Raw genomic sequence first — 6,709 nt, forward strand, 5'->3', positions numbered from 1 at the left:
TGTGTTTAGCTGATGCAATTATACTTGACTTAAATTTTCTGTTTCAGGCATTTCAAATACTCTTTAATGAGCAAATAATCTGGTTTTCAGAAAGGGAGAAAAGCATCTCTGCATGTCAACATTAAGTCCCCCAAATCAAAGTCTTCTCCCCCTCCATCCTACCAGTATTTGACACTCCAGGACTCATTTTCTGAAGATGTTTTCTCCTTTGGCCTTCAGGCTGCCACTTTTCTTCCCTTGGATGGCTTCCTAATCCTAAAGTTGATGGTGTTTAGGGTCCTCATGTCCCCCTCCGTCTACTCTCTTCAGGCGGCTCATTCACTCCCAGTGCATCAGCAACATGTGAGTGATGACATGCAGGTTCCACTTGGTGAAACAACAGTCCAGGTACTTACTTTCCCTACAAATTCCTCCAACTCAACATGCTTAAAATGTAAAAATTCCCTCTCTGAGAACTCCTCTTCCTCCTGTACCGCTTACCTCAACGGTCTGGGTCAGAATCCTTGTAATCATCTTTTCTTCTCTCTCTATGGTAGGTTGAATGTTGACTCCCCAAGAAGAGATATCCATGTGTTAATTTCTAGAACCAGTGAATATTTATCTGGCTGGAGAATGGGGCCTTATATGACAAAGCCTGAGAGCCACTTATCTTGCATCATACAGGTGGCTCCTAAGTCAAATTACATGTGTCCTTAAGAGACACACTGAGGACACGTACTGAGAAGAGGCATTGTGACCATGGAGGCAGAGGTTGGAGTGATGCCACCAGCCAAGGAACACCACCAGCCACTAAAAGAACAGACTGTCCTCTCCGGCCCTTGGAGGGAGAGTGGCCTTGCCAACATCTTGCTTTTGAACTTCTAAAAGGCTCCAGGATCTAGAGAACTTTCTGTTGCTTAAAGGCATTCAGTTTGTGGTAATTTGTTACAGTAAACTTAAGAAACAATTACACCGACATTCCTTGGCATTTAATTGATCACAAAAATCCTGTGCATTTGACTACCAAATGGTGCTGGTTTACCCTCCCTTGCACATCTCCATGTCTGCCCCAGGCTCTCACTGCTCTCTTCTGAGCCCTGCAGTGCTCTCCTGACTGGTCTCTCTTACTCCTGCCTTTCCCTGCCTGCTATCCCCACCACCTGATTCATTCTCCACGGTGCTTCTGCAACCTAGAACCAGAGGGATCGCTCTAGATTACGGCGCATATTAAAAATTCTCTCAAGGGCCTCCCCAGTGGCGCAGCGGTTGCGCGCTGGGCTGCGAAGCTGCCCGCGGCCTCTGCGGTGCAGGTTCGATCCCCGGCTGCTCCCCGGCCACTGGAGGAGGGTCCCACATGGTGCGCAGACCTCTCCTGCGGCCCGCTGCTCCCTCAGCAGTGTACTTTGGTCCTTCTGCCTGCTCTGCTCCCCGCTCTGGCTCTGGTGAATTCTCTCACCCTCCCGCGCTTCTGACTGTACCCAGTGCTTGTATAAACAAAACAAACAAATAAATAAATAAAACATGCCTCTATAAAAAAAATAAATAAACTTAGTTAAAAAAAAATTCTCTCAAAAGGTCTCTATTGCCTCTAATAGAACCAAGTCAGATTTTTCCTCAGAATGGTGAGCAAGGCCCTTCCCCGTCTGGCTGTACCCTTCTTCCAGCCTGTCTCCATGCCCATGAGGAACGCTATGCTCTCATCCTACGGATGGATGGATGGTTACCATCCTGTTCTCTTGCCATGCTCTTTGAAGTTCCTGTTCTTTTTCTACTAAATTTTTTTAAAAAAGATTGTAAAGATTATTGGGGGGCCTCCCCGGTGGCGCAGCGGTTGAGCGCTGGGTTGCGAAGCTGCCTGTAGTCTCTGGCGCCAGTTCAATCCCCGGCTGCTCCCGGCACCGAGGGTCCCACATGGCGCGCAGACCTCTCCTGCCGCCCGCTGCTCCTCAGCAGTGTACTTCGGTCCTTCTGCCTGCTCTGCTCCCCGCTCTGGCTCTGGTGAATTCTCTCACCCTCCCGCACTTCTGACTGTACCCAGTGCATGTATAAACAAACAAACCAGCAACAAATAAATAAGCATGCCTCTATAAATAAATAAAAAAAAAAAAAAAAAAAAAAAAAAAAAAAAGATTATTGGGCCTCCCTGGTGGTGCAGGCGGTTGAGTGCCGCACCATGAAGCTGTCTGCAGTCTCTGCAGTGTGGGTTTGATCCCGGCCGGCAGGCGAGAATCCCAGATGGCGCGGCAGACCTCTCCTGTCTCACCCGCTGCTCCCCTCAGCAGTGTACTTTGTCAGTCTGCCTGTTCTGTTCCCCGCTCTGTCTCTGGTGAATCCTCTCACCCTCTCGTGTATCTAGCCTATACCCCAGTTCTTGTATAAATAAATCTTTAAAAAAATTATTTATGCATACAAGAACTGGAGTACAGGCCAGAGATGTGTGGGGTGAGAGGATTCACCAGAGACAGAGTGGGGAACAGAACAGGCAGATTGAAGTACACTGCTGAGGGGAGCAGCGGGTGGCAGGAGAGGTCTGCTGTGCCATTTGGGTTGCTCCCTGGCCGGCTGGGGATCGAACTTGTGCTGCAGTGGCTGCAGACAGCTTTTCAGGTTGCGTCTTAACCCCTTGTGCCACCAGGGAGGCCCCTTTTTCTACTAAATTTTAAAGTTTGTGGTAATTCACATCAGTTTAAGAAAAGTAGTACAGGGCCTCCCCGGTGGTGCAGCGGTTGAGCACTGGGTTGCGAAGCTGCCCACAGCCTCTGCAGCGCCGGTTCGATTCCTGGCTGCTCCCTGGCCACCAGAGGAGGGTCCCGCATGGCGCGCAGACCTCTCCTGCCGCCCGCTGCTCCCCTCAGCAGTGTACTTCAGTCCTTCTGCCTGCTCTGCTCCCCGCTCTGGCTCTGGTGAATTCTCTCACCCTCCTGCGCTTCTGACTGTACCCAGTGCTTGTATAAATAAATAAATAAATCTTTAAAAAAAAAAAAGTAAAGTAGTACAGAGGAAGCCCCTGTATTCTCTATGCAGTTTTCCCCAACTTCTTGCAAAACTTTAGTACAACTACAGCCAGGAGACTGACATTGAAACAGCCCACCATCTTATTCAGACTTCCCATTTTACTGTTCTCGTTCATGTGTGTTTAGTTCTATGTAACTTTATCCCGTGTAGGTTTGTGCATCCACCACCTCAGTCAAGATTCAGTGCTCTCACCACAAGGCTCCTTCAAGCCACTTTCACTTCCCCTCTCCTTCTCCTTGCCTCAGCCTAAGGCTTGGCCATCACTGTTCCCATAAGTTTGAAATTCCAGAGTGTTAAAAAGGGAAGTGCAGAATGTGATTTAAAATGCCTTTTTTTTTTTTAAGAGGCATGTTTTATTTATTTATTTGTTTGTTTTGTTTATACATGCACTGGGTACAGTCAGAAGCGCGGGAGGGTGAGAGAATCCACCAGAGCCAGAGCGGGGAGCAGAGCAGGCAGAAGGACCGAAGCACACAGCTGAGGGGAGCAGCGGGCGGCAGGAGAGGTCTGCGCGCCATGTGGGACCCTCCTCCGGTGGCCGGGGAGCAGCCGGGGATCGAACCGGCGCCGCGGAGGCTGCGGGCAGCTTCGCAAACCAGCGCTCAACCGCTGCGCCACTGGGGAGGACCTAAACTGCCTTTCATGGGTCTCCCCCGTGGCGCAGCGGTTGAGCGCTGGGTTGCAAAGCTGCCCGCAGCCTCGGCAGCACCGGTTCGTTCCCCCGCTGCTGGCGATGGTCCCACGTGGCGCGACGGACCTCTCTTGCCGCCTGCTGCTCCCCTCAGCCGTGTATTTCGTCAGTCGGTTCTGCTCCCTGCTCTGGCTCGGGTAAATTCTCTTACCCTCCCGCGCTTCTGACTGTACCCAGTGCTTGCATAAATAAATAAATCTTAAAAAAATGTAAAATGCCTTTCATTTTAGCATGATTCTCTGTAGACTTCAGTCAAGTCACTGCATGTATCCAGTTTGTCCCCTTTTACTGCGGGATGGTATTCTATCCTGTGCTTTTTTGCTGTACCCTAAGAGCCACTCATCTTTTAATATCCTCCCACCTCCAGCATATTATATATTATTACGATGATGGTTGTCTGCTCAGCTCAAACCTATTTCTTCTTCTCTGATATCTTCCTCTCCCCAGTTATTCTCCATGTCCCTCAACTCCTAGACCTAAAGAAATAGTAATCTCTTTTGTGGCTATAGATTTGCCTATTCGGGACATTTTACATAAATGGAATCATATAGTGTTTTGTTTTGTGACTGGCTTCTTAGCATGTTTTAAAGCTTTTTCCATGTTGTAATACATAACAGTACTTCATTTGTTTTTATTGCCAAATAATATCCCATTGTACTGGGGATATGGCACATGGATACCCTACATCTTATTTTCCATTCATCAACTGATGGATATTTGACTTGTTTTCACTTTTAGACAGTAATTTCTCTACTTACTCATCTACCAATGGGAGTAATAGCTGTTTCAAAGATTACTGAAAATACACATAGAATATATGAGATACATCCTAAAGTATAAAGCTCTCCATGCATGTAAATATATTACTTTAATATTTATATGAGATCCACTAAGGACAGCACTGGGGCCAGGGTAAATTCCTTGAACTTGAGGCCTACTGTTGGTTAACTCATGGTAATTAGGTATCTCTTTTGGTTTGATCTCTATGTAGAGTCCATTTTGCTTTTTTCCTAGGTAATGGACTGCATCTCATCAACACTGGTTGCTAGGAGACCAGGTTAGAGCATGCTTAGCTCAGTGCAATCCACTGCCATTGTAGAAAAAAAATCACTGGAATCACAGTAATGTTTAAACATCAAGGCAGTTTCATTCACCCCAAATTTTAGCAAGGAAAAAGGGCAGGAAAAAGGGCTGAATCCACAGGTGCTTTTAGAGCCCTTAGTTTATTGGTATCTTGCCGACTCTTGTATTTCTGATTTGATGTTAGCTTTCCTTCAACACTCTTTCACACGCTCATGTGCAGTGTGATTTTTTCCCCTACTGTCCATCCAGTAAATATGCTAAGGTAATGCAAAAACACTTTAATAGTATACTAAGAGAAAATGAATTAGAAAACTTGTTGCCATAATAAGTACAAAGACCCTGGGCCTCCATGGTGTTGCAAGGGGTTAAGATGCAATCTATGAGGCTATCCGCAACCACTGCAGCATGAGTTCGATCCCCGGCCTGCTAGGGAGCAACCCACATGGTGCAGCAGACCTCTCCCAACTTGCCCGCTGCTCCCTCAGCAGTGTACTTTGGTCAGTCTGTTCTGTTCCCCACTCTGTCTCTGGTGAATCCTCTCACCCCCCCACACCTCTTGCCTGTACCCAAGCTCTTGTGTACATAAATATTAAAAAAAAAAAGACAAATCTATTAAAAAAAAAAAGTACAAAGATCCTAACACCCAATTTATATACAAATACTATTTGCCCCATAATTTCCTACTATCTTTTGTAGTTATTTCACAGCCATACAATGCGTGGTGGTATTGAGATAGTGAGGGGAAAGGTTGGGGTGAGGAGTGGATTATATAAGAATGATTGTTTCCTTTACCAGTAGTAGCTGCCTGGAGCATAATTTTCTCTTCAAAGCCTTCGTAAGAGCAGCTGGAGATAATGAACAGTGGTTAAAGCAGCTTTGTTTTACATCTAGCAAAAAGGATCATTAACACCTCAACTGTTTTCTTTTTCTCTTTTTTTTCTTTTTTTAACCAAGCCTGTGGAAGGGCTCCTGCTGCTGTTGATAATCATGGTAACCCTCAGGGTAGTAGGGGCAAAGGGGTGGGTAATTCACCAGAAAATGGTATTCACTCATTTGGATTATGTGCACCACTGCTCCTCTCCATTCATGTGCTTAATTAAGAGCTGACTAGTACAAAATAAATGAAACAGTAATTCCTCACTGGAACTATCTGGGGAGCAACAGAAATTTTGCATGGAGGAAGGGTATCTGCCAGAAAAGCTGCATTACCATCTTCCCATCATATTTCAATTGTAGAGTTAGTCTTAATGTAACATCTGATTCTTAAGGGGTAGAAGGTTTATGAGTCCAAGAGACATCTTTATAAAATGGTATACAGGAGGAGCAGAATTTCTTTTTCATTTTATCAAAGAAGAAATGAAGGTATGGAGCTGTGACTAGCACAACATAGTCTAGGGCATAACTCCAATTGCATCAGGGAAAATCCCAGAAGGAATGCAAAGTTATAGTTGGCTCACTCTCATTCATGATATCATGTTTCTTATCATTCAAAAGTTTTGGGGGGCCTCCCTGGTGGTGTAGGGATGAAGTCATAGCACTATCACCAATATACCCTGAATTCGATCCCCAACCAGGTAGCTAACCCACATATGGCACAGCAGACCTCTCCTATCTCACCTGCTGCTCCCCTCAGCAGTGTATTTCAGGAGATCTGCCTGTTCTGCTCCCCACTCTCCCCCTCTCATCCCCTGCATCTCTGGCCTACATCCCAGTTGTCTATGCATAAATAAAAAAATGGTTTTTTTAAAAAGATTTATTTTTGCATACAAGAACTGGGGTACAGGCAAGAGGTGTGGGGGGGTGAGAGGATTCACCAGAGACAGAGTGGGGAGCAGAACAGGCAGATTGACTGAAATACACTGCTGAGGGGAGCAGTGGGTGAGAGAGGTGAGGACTGCTGTGCCATGTGGGTCAGGTCCCTGGCCGGGGATTGAATTTGTG

This window comes from Talpa occidentalis, unplaced genomic scaffold, assembly GCF_014898055.3.
Source record: "Talpa occidentalis isolate TD23 unplaced genomic scaffold, MPIMG_talOcc4v2.1 talOcc4.7, whole genome shotgun sequence".
In the NCBI taxonomy this organism is placed as follows: Eukaryota; Metazoa; Chordata; class Mammalia; order Eulipotyphla; family Talpidae; genus Talpa; species Talpa occidentalis.